At 41.7% G+C, this 16,672-nt stretch overlaps 1 protein-coding gene across 1 annotated transcript in view; it reads left to right on the forward strand.

The window, feature by feature from the left end:
• The window catches only part of ANKRD55 (ankyrin repeat domain 55), a 410,557-nt gene that overhangs the window by 261,978 nt on the left and 131,907 nt on the right, over positions 1-16,672 (forward strand). The window contains 1 exon segment of the mRNA XM_017651031.3: positions 4,682-4,776. The gene's annotated coding sequence lies outside the window, so the exon portion shown is untranslated.

A 16,672-nucleotide genomic window follows, 5' to 3' on the forward strand; every position in this document is an offset into this window, starting at 1 on the left:
ATTATCTCTGATCCATCCTACTCCCATCCCTTTTCAAGTAAACTCCAGTGCCTATTTTCCATTTTCCCTATTTCCTATAGAAGCACCACAATAATGCTAGTCACCTTGTACTCTAAATCCTGGAACATGTGTGACTTCCAACCTCTTTTCCATTCTGCTTTCTTATACACCAAATTCTTAGAGTTCGGTCCTGTAGATTCTGTGTCTGAATTGTTTCTAATAAGTCTCCTTTCCACATCCACAACATAGTCCCACAGTGGCATAGCTCTCACTGTGTTTTGTCTCACAGTAGCCTTTTTACTGGTGATCCTGTTACCAACACTGTTCATGTTTAAAATTCCTAGGTGCCAAGGTTCAGGAATCTTCTCTGCTGGACATAATTCACATGTGTTGTCACACATTATTGCTGGGAATGAAGCACGTCTCTGTGCAGCTTCACTGGGAGGGACATCTGGCAGCTTTTACCTGTTCTCCCGGACTGTACCCCATGCACCTTTCCCTTTGCTGGTTTTAATCTGTATCCTTTCACTTTAATAAACCATAACTGTGAGCATAACCATTTCTGAGTCTTGTGAGTCCTAGCAAGCTATGGAGCCTGAGGGTGGTCTTGGGGACCTCTGGCATAACACATCATTCACAAACTTCAGAACTTTAATTCTAAATTTATAAATTGCTAGTGATGCCTTCACAATTACAACTCACCAGTGAGTCCTAACACATGGGTTGTACTTTGTGAGGGCTGAGGAATATGTCTGTTTCATCTTTTTATACCCTCCAATGCTTTGCACAGAGACTGGCTCAGAATAGGCATGCAGGTAACATTTAATTTTAAGTGTTAGAAGCAAAATGTTGAGCACTATCTCTCTAGTTTGAATCCCATTCACATGCCCAAGAAGTACTATCTAAAGCTAAACTGTTTAACCAAGAGACTCAAATATACGGTAGCTTAAGTAAGTCAGACTATTTATTCTCCTCATGAACCATTCTTGAGATAAACATTTGACATTGGTGGGGCTTTTCCTACGTGGTCACTCAGGAATTGGAGGTCTTTCTCAGCCATCTCATAGGCAGGGGTCAGCAAACTACAGCCCACAGGTCAAACCTACCGTGGCTAGCCACGTGGTCCCACCTAGCTGCAAGGGAGGCTGAAAATGTCATATTCAGCTCAGGAGTCAGCAATCTTTTTCTGTAAAGGGCCAGATGGGAAATACTTTTTACTTTGAAGGCTCCATGGTCTCTGTTACAGTCCCTCAATTCTGCTAATGTAGTATAAAAGCTGCCATGCACAGCATGGAAGTACATGAGTGTGTTCCAATAAACCTGCATTTATAAGATGCGGTGGGCTGACCTGGCCCACAGGCCATCATTTGCCAAATCTTCACTGGCTGGGTGGCCATATGTCTACGTTAAACTCTGGGTGTTCCTATCATTAAAAAGAAGGAGAAGAGAGAATGGAGATGGGGTTGGGACTATCAGTCTCTGACACAAATACTTTTTGTGCCCAGACAGATCTTGAGAATAGTTATCCTCATTCTTGATTTATTTATTGGTGTGCTTTGCATGCTGACTCTTATTGCAGAAGTATGTGTGTTGGAAAAATTGATCCATGTACCATGTTTTAAAAATAGTCTCCATGTCCTGAGTTCAGCTCCATACTAAAGAAACTTGACAGCCCTCTCTGTTCAGTTTCCAGTGATCTTCAGCAAATTCATTCTACTGGTTAAAATTCATGAAACTCAAGGCATAACTGTGCAGGATATGGTTGATTGCCTCTCTCCGTTCATTCCACCTCTTTCTGTGTGCCCCTCCTGTGCTGCAGAGCCTAGAAGGCTAAAAACTTCATTTCTCAGACTCTTGTATCAAGGGTCCTAGATGTAAACTAGTTCTCACAACTGAATGCACTTGGACAAGATCTGAACCACAGAGGTAAGACAGAAGCTATCTCCCAGCTGCTACTTCTGCTGGCAAGCAGGTATTGAGACAGCTGGATTCAGTATTCTGTGATTTTGTCACCAGCTTTGTAGGTATGAAGAAGCAGTTGTGGGTGCCATGCTAGGCCATGGCTGCTATTGGCCCCAGAGCAAGCAGCGGGCATCTCAGCAGACAGCTACATCAGTGCTGGCAATATAGCCTGGTGAGATATAGTGAGTCATAAGAAATATATATTTGGTCATTGAGATGACCAAATATGTATTTCCCAGGTATATTTAGTCTTCATCCACAGTTCCTGGAAATACTGCAGTCTTAAAGGTGAAATGGGTGTTATGTCATGTTAATGAGAGACTTTTGGACCCCCACCCAAGGGGGCTGGAGGCTGAATCAGCTATGGCCAATAATTTGGTCAATCATGACTATGCATAAAGCCCTCACAGAAGCCCCTGGGAAGAGCTTACTGTTCTCTTCCCTGCTCAGTTGGATCCTGCTTCTCAGTCAGGGAGAGTGTCTATGCTCCAGGAACCAGGATGCCTCCACATGTCACCAAGCCAGGCCCTAAGCTCCTTTATTGGAGACATTGCCCTCTGTATTTCCTCATCTGGCTATTAACTTGTATTTTCATGGTATCCTTTATTGAATTGGTAATTGTGTTTTCCTGAGTTCTGTGAGCCACTCTAGCAAATTAATCGAACCCAAAGGGGGAAGTCATTGGGACCTCCAATCTGTAGATGGGAGGTCAGAAGCACAAGGAACTGCTGGGGCTTGTGACTGGCATCTGGAGTAGGGGCTGGAGGGCAGTCTTGAAGGATGGAGCCCTTAACCTGGGGAATCTGGTGCTGTTTCCGGGCGATAGTATCAGAATTGAGTTGAGTTCTTGGACACCCTGCTGGTGTTCAAGAATTGCTTGGTGTTAGTATGTTTAGGAAGACCCCCTCCCACATACTTACACACATGGGAATCGGGTCCAGGACCCCAAATGGAGTTATACTTCTATTACTGCTGTGTATAATATTGTTATTGTTATATATACAAATGTAAGAAAGGAACATACTCTTGCACCTGGAAATGTTCCAGATGGGAGCTCCAGGACTCAAGGAGAAATCACCAGAAGCAAATGTCCAATTTGCAGGACCATAAATAGACTTTCTTCTCTAAGTATACTTCCTAGCCACAAGGAAGACAGTCAAGTTTTTATCCTGATTTTATATGCAAGTATATGTAGGCAAAGTCATTTGTTTCTGAAGAACTGCTGACTGTTTGCCTCACAGATTATTATTACATCTTATAGTTGTATATGTTTGGGGGGTGTCATATCACATATTAGAGTTCAGTTTCTTAATCTGCGTGGATAAAATGAGAGGTCCTGTGGCTACATTCTCAACTGGCCCTGGATGACTAGCTCACTGCACACCTGTGGCAATACATGGCTGTTGACTCTATAAAAAGAGCTCCGCCCAGTGCTCTGGATGCAACACGGTGGCACGGCTGCAAGCTGCAGGAGAGCAGAGCAGAGGCTGGAGTGGTGGTAGTGCTGAGAGACAGTCAGAGGATGGTTGTGAGGGGCAGCTGTGTAGGCAGAGAGGCCCAGAGGACAGCTGTGCAGACAGAGGGGCCCAGAGGCAGAGACTGGCTTGCTGCATGCAGACTCACTCTGAGTGAACAGGATTTTAGTGACTGACCTGCCACCTGAAAATAAAGTTGGGTATAACCCTTTCACCCCAAGAACATTTTGCTGTCATTTTCTTTGGTCACACTGAATCCATAGCGAACTTGCCCAGGGCTGAAACCCATTGGCAAGACATCTGTCATATGACAACGTAAAATAAAATACTTCCTAAGTGTCTGTTCTGTTCTAAAAATCCCATGAGCTATTAGTGTAATTAAACTGCGGACCTGCTACATCTCTTTTTTTCCCTGCAGGACTGAGCCAGCCAGATTTATCTTAGTGTTATTGGTGACTGTTATGGGCTAAATTGTGTCTGTTCCCCCATATTCATATGCTGAATCCCTAACCCTCTAAATCTCTCAGAAGGTTTGGAAATAGGGCCTTTAAAGAGGTGATTAAGGTAAAATAAGGTCACATGGGTGGGCCTCAATCCACTATGACAAGTGACCTTATAAGAAGAGATCAAGACACACAAATACACAGACTGAGGGACAAGCATGTGAGGACACAGTGGGAAGATGGCCACCTGCAAGCCAAGGAGAGAGGAGGGCCCAACCCTGCCATCGCCTGGATCTCAGATGTTTAGCTGCTGGTATCATGAGAAAATAAATAGATTTCTCTTGTTTAAGCCACCCAGTGTATGAGATACCTTGTCGTGGCAGCCCTAGCAAGCCAGTACAGTTACATTAAAATAAACTTTCCAGAAAATTTTTTGGCAGCAAGGGAGGAAAGCACTAAGGAATTTCATAAACCGTCTACATTGTGACCCACCAGGCCTCTGCCTCTGCAGCCAGCAAGCCCACAACTGGGACTGCTTAGCTCCCATTTACAGGCTCAGGACTGCCCTCATACATGGGGAAGCTTATTTCAAGCCCAGGTGTTATGATCTGAATAGTTCTGTCTCCCCAACCCTGCAAATAATTCATTGTTGAAAATGAATGCTCAATGTGATGGTGTTAGGAGGTGGGGTCTTCAAGAGGTGATTAGGTCAGGAGGGTGGAGCCCTCATGAATGAGATCAGTACTCTTACAGAAGATCCTATACATCTCCCTAATCATTTGCCTCTGTGTGAAATTACAGAGAAAAAGATGGTGGTCTACGAATCAGGAATCAGACCCTCAGCAGAACATGAATCTGCCAGCGCATTGACCTTGGACTTTCAAGCCTCCAAAATTGTGAGAAGCAAATTTATCTTGTTTATAAGCCACCCAGGTTATGATGTTTTTGTTACAGCAGCTCAAATGGACTAAGACACTAAGTCGAGTAAGTAACCTTGTTAGCTCAGCATCAAGTAAGCTTTGGCCCACCCATCTCAGATGCTGGGATTCAGAGAATGCAGTGACCTGCCCAAAGCTGCCTACAGAGCTTGGTGGTACCCTGATTTACAGAGCCATTCCACTGAACTAGGGACTCCCAACCTTTTTCATTTCTGACACATATGGAAGTTATAATAGTTTACGATACACTGTTGTTGGGAGGGAGTAACCCAAGGGGTCCCCCAACCCAGGACCTGCATTCCCAAGGGTTGAGGGGGTCAATTTACTGGGCACACTTATATCCCACTCCTGAGAAGGCACAAGGCTGGGGACCATGGTGCTGTGCCCTACTCTGTCCATTAATGGCAATAAGAAGAACTGTGACTATACCCTGTTGTCTATACTAGTATCTGAGGGTGGCTATAAGATGCCTGTGAAGATGAAATGATGTTGCCTTCTGCACATTGAACAGTAAGATCAATACACATTAGGCCAAAAGATATACAACTTTACTTGAAAAAGATAGCATTTTGAAAAAGATAGAACATTGTTGATTATAACTTGACTAAAAAAATAGGAGATGTAAAGAAATGATGAGTCACCAGCATAGAAATGGTGGGATTAATATCAGCTGGGACTATTCGGGGATGGGAAGCCTTTGCTAGAGCCTTCAGTTTCTCCCATTATCAAGACTCTCCCAGTGGTGAGATGGATATGCTGGCTATTTCTGCCTGGTGTTATTACTACACATTCATCTAAACCTCCTTATCTTGATTTCATGCACACAAAGCATTCCTCACTTTCATTTGCCTCCCATGTAAGTCTGTCTAAGGAAAAAAAAGTGAACTGAATCTAAGGACCTTGAAGCATGCTGGTCCCTGAGATTGGGATGTCTCCTGATAAATCAGTGAGATGATTTCTGATTATGACTTGAGTTCGCATGACGCTTCTTACAGGAAGATAATTCTCTGGGTCAGGCCAAGGAGCTCTTTCTTGTCCATGTGATGACTATATTATATTTCATGTAAATTGATTTTTTGACATCCTTGTGTCTCATGCAAACTATTTACTTTTATTGACATGGATAACTCTTACAGCCGGATGGCCAGGCACTTCCAATAATGAGATTCAGAATCTCTGAGGGAGTGGATGGACCCTCACCTGAAGTGACCTAATTGAGGGCCTGTAGCATGAGGAGGTGTCGACTCCAGCTTCCTTAGACCACACTACCATCTCTGTATGTCTCTCAATTTTCACATAATTTGTGTCTCTTTTAGAAATAAGATATAATCTTGAAACAAGTTGTACTGAGTGGTTCTGGTCTCCAAGTTCAGAGGACCCTGAAAGAATTATGTATTTTAATTCAATAAATCTGACCTATCCCAAATCTCTACAGCCATACAGAAAGACAATATGAAAATTTCTTCTTCTAATATTGTGCCTGGCCAACTATTCACCTTGGACTAAAAAACTGAGCTTTTTTCTAACTCTAGCCAAAAAAAAAAAGGTTCTGATTAAGTATGCATGGGCTAGAGCATGAAATCTGCATTTTTAAAAGTTCCCAAGTGATGCTAAGTACTGCTGATAGGCCACATTTTGACTGTCAAGGCTCTGGGGAAACATGCATAGGTAGACCAGGTGGTTACTTACATGCTGGGCTTCAAGGAGCAGAAATCAGGGCTCCTAGTTCTACAACCTGTCATTCTACCTTTATGGTTTTGTGCCTTTGTCTCTAATAAATTTTTCTGTTCCCAAAAGTCCTCTGTAACAATGCAAGTATTCTTTGATGAAATCATATAGTAGTATGACTGGCTAATACCATAATCTTCAGGAATACCTTAGTAGGGATTTCTTGGCAGCCAGTTGGAAACAAAAGTGGCAACTGAACTGTGAGGAATGTTGTAGTATAAAGGGATGCTATTCAAAAGAAACAAATATCGAATAGAAATGCTTTTATTTGCAAGTAACAGAAAATCCAATTAAGAGTGATTTAAGCAATGTCACCTAATGTGATCTCATGTCACCTAATAAGAAGGTTAGCAATTCAGAGCTCTAAAATATTATAAAAAATCCAGGCTTTTTCTGTCCTTTACACCAGATTCTCCATCTTGGTCATTAGATTTTTATTCTTATACTTACTGCCTCATGGCCCCAAAATGTCATCACTTCAAATTTGAAAATGGAAAGAAAGGAAGGAGTTTCACGAGCCACGTATCTGCCTTGTACTAGGAAAGTGAATTACTTAGCAGAAGCTTTAAGCAGGTTTCCTGCATATGATTGTCTGAACCGGGTAACTTCCCTTTCCTTAAACCAGTCACTGGCAGAGGGGAATGGGGTTACCCTGGGCCAAGAGTAGCCATGACTCACGCTCTTGAGCTCAGAGGAGGAACCTACCTTTCCCAGTAAGAAGGCAAATCAGGGAGTGAAATATGGGGCAAAAGGCATTGAGTCGACAATGAACGGTACCTGCCCTGGGAAGAGACCAGTTCATACTTGTAAGGGAGGCAGCAGAATGCCAAAGCCCAATTTCACCTATGCTTCCATTTGAGCCAGATCCAACCCCACCACCCACTTCCTGATATTTCCCCAGGACTTCTTCACTTTAGAACAGGAGAACCAGTTTCATGTTTACTCTGAGTTCAGGAACCTGGCCAGTGGGAGGTGGGAGCAGAATGTATAGTGGGTGTTCAGTCAATATTTTCTGACTGACTAACAGGGAATATTAGAAGAGTGATTTGAGATGTTAAGAGAGACTTGGAGAAAGATGTTCAGAAGTAATGGGTCTAGTTCTTTGAATAAAACAAATCTAATAAAAATATAATCTTCCTTAAGCCTCAAAACAATTCTACAGTATAAGGATTGCTTTCCACATTTTACAGATCAGAACTCAGAGTAAGAATTTTGCCCAAAGCTACATAGCTTGTAATGGGAAGATTTAGGATTCCAATGGCTTCTCTCATTGCAAAGCTCTGAATCCTCACACCGACAACTCTGTACCCTCACACGAGAACTTATACATTCAGGTGAGGATCCTTCTATAGTGAATTTTATACACTTGTTCAAGGGCTCTGCTCTACTGAAAAAGTTTCTACATCTTTTGGGTTTGCCTTCAGGCCCACTTACTGGCCACATGTGCATGCACTCCTACACACACACATATATACACACACACACACACACACACACACAGCTCTATTCAAGGGAGTTACATCTCAAAACCATGAAGTTCCAGACCTACACAATCAAACATACAACTCTATCTCAGAACACCTCTCACTTCTACCTGCACCTCCACTGCACCAGTCATTGTTATCATCCTCCTGTTACAAAATTATTTCAGGATTATTGAGGAAACACAGAACTTTGGAACAGAAACAAAAAAATCACTCCAGGGCTGCATTATGATTTTCAGCATCATATTTGTCTTCCTCAGTGTTCTAGTAATTTTCCTCCACTGGATACCTATTCACTACAGATATAAAAATCTTTTTACTCTGTCATTGGATATCTTGTCTGATGAGAATCCAACTCAGGCAATTACAGAATTCTAGTGGAGGGCATCTCATTTGGCCAGCCTGTCCACTGATTTGTTTCTGCCTCCATTGATTACATTTCTTTTGAGTTGCCTCCAGCAATTAGGCATTCAGGTCCTCCAGGCGAGGACCAGGACTACGGACCCCCAGAGAAACAATGTCTGGGAACCACAACCTGTTCATTTAACTCGAGGCCCCTTGGTTCTTCCTGGTGGGAAATTACTTGGCTTCTGTTAGTGTCATTGGCCTTCCTCGACTTGCATGTAACTGGGCCTGGTTGTCTGTCCCCTTATCGGAGCTGCGAAAAGGGTTTGGATAGGATGAGAATGCCCCATGCATTGGCACTGTTCTCATAAACAGTCTCTCATAAACCATCAAATCGTGATGCAAGATTTGCACAGCCATTTCAGGAGAAATAAAAGGCAGATAATGCCTTTTCTACATTGCTAATAGGAGCTCATTAGAAAATATAGCAAAAGGAAAAAGGGAAGGATGAGTGTAAGGTGGGTAGATGGAAAAAGAAAGCCGACTCTCACCATGGGCTAGGAACAGGCCTAGGCATTTGGTGTATGTTATGTCATTTCATCCTCACAAGCCTGGGAAGAAAGTATTGTTTTTATATTTTACAGATGAATATATCAAGGCTCAGAGGGGCTGAGAAATTTGGCCAAGGTCACACAGCTTGTAAATGGAAATCTATGACTTGAATAGTCTCTCTGAGTCCAGAGCCTCTTTTTGTAACAATTTCATGTTTTGGCCACTTTGAACACTGTTTTGGAAAAGGCATGAAAATAGAGTCCATCCTGCTGCTTCTGCTATGCATTTCAAATTGTTCCTGTGTCTCTAACAATAGCATGAAGATGATGATCACTGGCATGAAACCACTGCCCCAACATGCTGTGGAAAGCTAAGGCATGGCATTTTTTATCCCTGGGCTACAAAGATTAGTGTATAGGGATATAATATCCAGGAAGACAGAGGCCTAAGATGAATGAAGATAGCCCTAGAGATCCCTTTCCTTTACTGACATCCATCTAAACAAGCTTCCCAGGCTCCAAACTCCCAGAATCCCTTTTCCCTAGCAGTTCATTCTCTGATCTAGCCAGACTTCTGGCCCTGTTTCAGGGCCCTCCTCCCACATACAGGCTAAGAGCCAGAGTTATGCTGGGCTGGGAGTCACAAAGCTGGGAACAGAGGCAGTCCTGGCCTTTATGACTGCCCCTCACATGCTTGGGAGTGCCCTTCTCTCTTCTTACACTATCTCCCTTTTAATTCCACCTTCTGACTCTATGTGAGTATAAGTTGTAAATCACCAGCAGCTGAAAGTATTCAGCAGACTCAGTTTTAGAAATGAGTTATTTGAGAAACACTGATGCTAAAAACAGTTATTGCTGTATTTCACCTTTCTCTATCCCTACTGTATCATTTAGAGTCATTAGCATTAGATATAAACCTGTATTACACACACACACACACACACACACACACACACACACACACACACACAGACATGCACACAAATAGCTTATATGCATAGGTTTATATCACTTACAGAGCCAGCCCTCACCATGTGTCAGGCACTATGCTGACTTTACACACACACACTATCCAGTTTTATATAGAGATATATGTTTCCTTGCATTTATATCTGTATCAGCAATCCTAGGCCAAGTGAGTCCTTGCCCTCTGCAGAAGCCCTTTGGCTGCAAAGTCACGTTTGATCTAATGAGGTTGGAGGTGGCAGAAGATGAGGTATAGGAATCACAGGAACCCCGTTGTGACACTCACTGAGTCAGCAGAGCAAGCCCCTTGAGGAAGCAGTGCAGAGTAGTGGTAGAAGCAGGTACTTTTAAGTTGAAGAAAACTGGGTCAGAGTTCTAGCCCACCACTGACCATCTGGCTTTAGACAAGTTTCTAACCTCTTTAAGCCTCAGCACCCTCCTTTTTTAAATGGGAACTACAATCTCTACTGAACACTGTTGGGAATATTAAATAAAAGAACCATTCGACAGCAGCTGTGATCATTACAACATGACTCTTTCTTCTGGGTCACTAGGGGTAGCAGGTCACCACTGTCCTGGACCTACTGTTCATTTTCATTTCCTTTATAAAATTCTGAAAAACATAAACACTGAGATTTTTCCCCTAAATCCTATAAAAAGTATTTAGTTTTCCTTTGGTGGAGCAAAGGCCTACCTGCAGAGCTGTCTATCAGAGTCTGATATGGGATGATACTTGAGTCAGAGTGGACGGAGAGGTGGATCTCCGAGTGATCCCAGCCTGCTCACTGTGTGCGCTAGCTCACTGTGTGCGCTACCAGAGAGCATTCGTTCCTGTCCCATGCTCCTCCTTCCCATATCACTCTGCTTGGTCCATGAGGCACAGCTCTGTAGGCAAGAAGCAAATGGACTTGTAGTAACTGAGCTTGAGGGACCATCCTTCTCCTGCAGCCCAGCCCTAGCTGTTCTCCTTGGTGATAGGGGGACAGGCCACCTAACCACACCCATAGCAAAGGAAGGACAGAGCATGCTGGCCTGCACACAAAGACCCTGTGGAGATGGCGGACTTTACTGGCTCCGCCCTGCTGCCAGTCTCCAGTGCTTTTTAGGGAATCCTAATACCCACTAAGCAGCTCTAGGACATCTGGCCAGAAGATACAGGAAGCTGCTCCATAGTTCATCCACAGAAGCCATATTTGGCTGCCAGGGGCCAACATCAGCCTGTTGCCTTGGCTGGGGTGGGAGTTCCACCTGGAACCAGAGGACACACATGGACACCGACAGCTGCTGGCTGGAAGGCCACACAGAACTAATGTGCCTTCTGGTGCCACAGTGTGGGAAGTACAGGAAATTGCAAATGTCCAGGTGGGAGAGGCTACACTATGTTTCAAGGAAAGATATTAGGGTCTGGTGCCTACCTCCTGCCTCTTCCACACTGTGGTTAGATGCATTTTCTTTTGTCCTCTGAACTGAAACAAAGGAGAATCACAAGACCAAGACCAAGAATAAAAGCATCAGATGCATCCTTAAGGCCAGAAGAAGCCTCTAAAAATAAACTTTAATCTTATTCCATTTAAGGGATATAAAAATGATAAGGCATAAATGTCACTCCAAGGACAAACATCTGCAAAGTCAAATAGTGACTAGGGAATGTGAAATAATAAGAGAAGGAATAAAACAGCCTCAGTATGTGGAAATTTTGCTTTAAATTTGAAGATAGTATATTAGTGTTAGAGTTGTTTCATTACTTCTTTTAAGAATTAAAAAATAGAAAAAAATCAGGCAGATTAAATTTAGGGTCATGCTACACAACAGTTGGCCTAAACACTTAAAAATTTCAATGTCATGAAAGATAAAAACTGAGGAGTGTTCTAGATTAAAGGAAACTAAAGAGACATGGCAACTAAATGCAGTATTTGATTCTCTATTCATTCCTGGATTTAAAAAAATCTATAAAGGTTATCATTGGGACAAGTGGGTAAATTTGGATATAGAATAAATAATAGATAATAGTATTGTATTGTTAAATTTCCTCAATGTGATATTTATAATGTGAGCTTGTAGTCAAACACCCTTGTTCCTAAAGGAAATGCATTGAAATATTTAAGGGTAAAATGTCCCAGTGTCTGCAACTAACTCTCAAATGGTTCAGCAAAATAATAATGATGATAAGACACACACATATGAGAGAGAGAGAGAGAACATTAGGTAAATGTGTAAAACACATGTAAGGTAAATGGGTGCTCTTACAACTTTTCTTTAAATGTTTCAAATGTTTCCAAATAAAATAAGGAAGGAGAGGAAAGGGGAATCATTATAGATTAAAAGATACTTAGGAGACATAAACAAATGTAATGCAAAGGCCATTTTTGAATCCTAATAGGGACAAACCATCTGTAAAAAGGAAATTTTTGAGATAACTTTTGGGAAAATAGAACAGGGATTAGATGTTAGATAATATTAAGGAATTGATCATTTGATAGGGTGTGATAATGGTTTATTGTGGTTATGGAAAAAAGCCTTAATCTGATAAGGGAAGTAAACCTATCATATTTTACAAGTAAAATGATAAGTTGTCTGGGATTTGCTCTAACATAGTCCAGAAAAGAAAAAATAAATAAAGATAAGGGAGATGAAACAACAATACAGAATGTGGATAATTGTTGAAGCTAGGTAATTGATGTATGGGAGTTCTTTACACCATTAACATATCAGCTTTGTATCCAAAAATCTTCATAAAATAAAAAGTTGTTTAAAAAAATTAAATACATTCAGGGGGTGCTAGAAAATAAAATTATTTCTAAAGCACAGTGAGAAATTATATAGACTTGTAAATTGTAGCCTTTATATGTCTTAATCTTTAGCAATTTGAGGTTTGGCACGTGCACATGTGTGCACACACACATACACACTACACACACACACGTTTTTTAAAAATACCCCCAAACACTGTTGCCCAAATCTCAGCCCCAGAGGTGATGTTGTGGTAAGTAGTCACTTCCCATTTGCCAGTTGATTACCCACTGTGTCAACAACAGCCTTCCAAATTCAATGTTTTCTTAAATTTGCCTTATGTTAGAATCTCTCTCTCCCTCATCCCCATTCCTGCCATCTCACCACTCCCAAAAAACAAAATATGTGAATATCACTCCCCGAAGAGCTCCAGCAAAGACATTTTTTACTCTTGTTTTATTAAGGCAGGATTGCTGCACAAGGAGTAAGTTATGACAGGCTCATAGTGAGTCGGTGTTGGGCTAAGCCTAGGACCTTGGACCTTAGACCTCTGCTCTAACCATTAGTCAACATGTCCTCTCTTGACCATCCATAATGAAGGCGGCTCTAGTCTCTATAGTAACCAATCTGCCTAAAATAGGAATTATGTGGTGAACAAAACATTTAAAGCCAATTGGATCCATTCATACTCCAACAATGTCGATTTAAGGGCTGTTACCCAAGTTGTTGGCTTTTTGAATGGTCTCCCACCATGGGCTCAACGAAAGGAAGTGGGGAGGGGGTGCTGTATGGTCCATTCCATAAAGAATCTTGCACACTGTTCTCCCTTTTTTCCTTCTTCAAACATTTCTTTATGTCCCAGAGTCTTATGCCCTTAAAACAAACTTTTGGCCAAGGCAGTTTTATGACCGCAAGACTGAGACAAAAGTGTAAGTCTGAGAATCCCTTATAGGCAAAGAAAGCACCCCAAGAAGAAAAGGGACTGAGTCCAAATCCCTTGAAGAAACCTGGCAACTTCATGCATTATTTTCCGTTTATAAGGAGGGGCTTTGAACGGTTCTCCTCCTGAGTCAATTCCCCAGGGAGATCTTTGGGAAGCAAGTGGAATAGTGTTTGGAAGCAGAGCTAATGTGGCACAAAACTGGGGCGTGAAAGAGACCAGTCTTCTGCCATGAGCACCTGCCTCATAGGGTTTGCGGGGATCCAGTGAGGGGCTACATGTATGGGGGGCACTGTCACCTATATATCTGCTGAGTAGCCCAAAGCTTTATCTTTTTAATTTTCCCAAGTGGAAAAAGACAAGCAGTGACATTCATTTCTCTTCCAATCTTTTCTTTTTTTTTTTTTTTTTTCATTCCTTCTATTCAAGAAACATTGAATAGAATGTTGGTACCAGGTCTGGGGTCTAGGTGCTCGCTTGGATACAAGTGCCTTCTAGCAGCTCATAGGGAAGGGTAAGTGATAGACATGTGAACAGTTGAATTACAGCACAGGTAGGCTTGCCAGACTTAGTAAATAAGAATCAGGAATCTCAGTTACATTTGAAGTAACAAGTAATTTTCTAGTATAAGTATGTTCCAAAAATTGCCTGGGACCTACATATAACAAACATTATTCATTGTTTATCTGAAATTTAGGTGTAACTTGGCAGCCTGTATTGTATCTGATGATCCTAATTTACACAACACAACAGCCAGTGTCAGCGAAAGCAAACAGAAAGGGCTGGGGGTGTGCAAGGCCTGAACAAACAACGCCCGTCCCCTTCAAGGAGGTGATATTAAGAGAGCAATGTTTGCTAAGTAACAGAACCAGAAAGGACCTGCATCTATAGTGACCTGAGGATAAAATAAACCAGGTCAGAATGATGGGGAAATTGTGAAGTTTTATGAAAGCTGGAGCACAGGGTCCCATACGGACAAGTCAGCTAAGGAGTTGGATCGTACACGATACGCCATGTGCACCTGACATATGGTATGTCAGGGAGTGACAGGGTCTAACTAGGTTTTAGGGTGAGAGATAATGAACCTTAGGAAGAGAAAGAGGGTAAGATGAGCAGTTAGGAGGTAGATGAGGTTGTTTGAGGAGCATTCCTGATAGTACTGACAGTCAGCCAGTGCTTCTGCTGGTGAGGGGAGAAGCCAGTTGGAGACAGGGTGCCTCTGGCTTGTCGGAATCTGTTGATGGGCAGGGCAGTTGGCATGATGAGCATGCCTCTGGGGTTCTGATTTGGGAGAGTGGGAGAACAATGATGCTGTATTTGGCTATAAATAGCATGATGTCTGTATACAAATTAATTCCAATCTAGCAATTTAGCAGCAGGGAGTTAACATTCGAAGTATTGAATTAGAAATCAAGTGGTGAATTAGAAAGCTACCATAATTGGGCATCCCAATCAGGAGTCGATACCTTTCAGAGGTGGTTGCTTAGCACTTCAAATCGTTTGTCTGAATCTGCCTCAGCAGGTTTGTTCCTTGGCAGATGGGAGAGGTGATGAACTAGGAGTAAGAATCTGGCATGACTAGCTTCAAGTCCCACTTGCCCTGCATCTTTTAACTTCGTGAAGAACATGACCCTCTTAATACAAGGCTGGCCTGTTCTGCCCTTGAAATATCTTCACATGTGTTTTTCATGCTTATGGAATAAATATTAATACATCTGCCCAAATTTGATCCAAGAATCACCTCCATTTTAACATACTGTACTCACTGGTAGTGAGGTTGTGACAAGGGATAATACAGTCCTCCTCACACCTACCTCTCACTACTGGATACTATTACAGTATTAATGCATATCAAAAGAACATTAGACATTTGCTGACTGGACAAATTGGCTTAAATCCATGCAAAACAGATGCCACTGGAAACTGTCTCCAGGTAGAAGTGAGGAGTTTCCTTTAAAAATCATGGAATTCAACTTGTACCCCCACCCTGCAGGTTTTAGACACATCCAGACCATACCATTCACTTCATGCTTCTGTGGGAATGCCCCTTATCCAACCCTCAGTGAGCCAGATTGAATCAATGAAATTCAGCTGAAGAAACAAGATCACACATGATGACTTTCTTGAAAGTCTGAAAAGACTTAAAAAATAAAGTAAAATATACCCAAGCATCCCATCGCAAATGTGGGCTCCAAATAGAGTATTTTACTGTAAACCTTCCAGACATTCAGACTCCACCGTTATTTTTGAAAAGCATTCCACTAACACATGCCCTTCAATAGAGGCATGGCTTGATACAAAGCAGCAGGCACTATTTAAAAGCAAAAAAAAAATAGTTCTCTTGAGACACGTCAAAACAAATTAGCTGTGATGCTGAAATTGTTTCCTGTTGGGTTTAATAAAGTTAACAAGATAAGTAAATATGAAAACAGCATTAGGGAGCAGGAAATAATTCCCTCCCAAACAGAGCTCTGTCAGACATCAATAACAGTAAATGCGATATTTTATTTGTCTTTGTTATTTGCCACAATGTCCTCATTTCATTTCTGTTCTTCAAAATTTCCTTCAAGATTTATTTTGAGGTGAGGTTATTTGTGATATTATGACTCTTTTGAAACCTAGTTATAAACCTGTGATTCAAGCATTTTGCTGTTTTTCATGTTTTGTTTCCATATTAAATGTAGTACCTCCATGCTGAACACTAATTCAGGAAAAGGTTGAAACTTATTTTAGTGGCATTTGGAGACTATGTGTATGTTTCATGATACTATATGTACCAAGTTTTCTTGGTCCTAATTCACATTAATATTTAAAATTTGAGAGCAAGTTAAAGAGACATGGTCCCTTCCTCCAGTAAGGATCTAAAAATAAGCTTCTGCAAAGAATTTTCTTACTGTTTCCAATCATTACTCCCTTAGCTTATGTTTAGAGGCCATTAGGAAGTCATCAGACCGGTTTCTAATTCCAACTGTTTCACTCTTACTTAATCACTGCATCTCTCTGGTCCTTAGTTTCACCATCTGAAAAAATCAAGGGGTGGAGTCTTTGATAATAAATATCATTCACTGAGCATCTAATGAGTGCTAGGCCATCAACTAATAACTTTACAC

This window comes from Manis javanica, chromosome 1, assembly GCF_040802235.1.
Source record: "Manis javanica isolate MJ-LG chromosome 1, MJ_LKY, whole genome shotgun sequence".
NCBI lineage: Eukaryota > Metazoa > Chordata > Mammalia > Pholidota > Manidae > Manis > Manis javanica.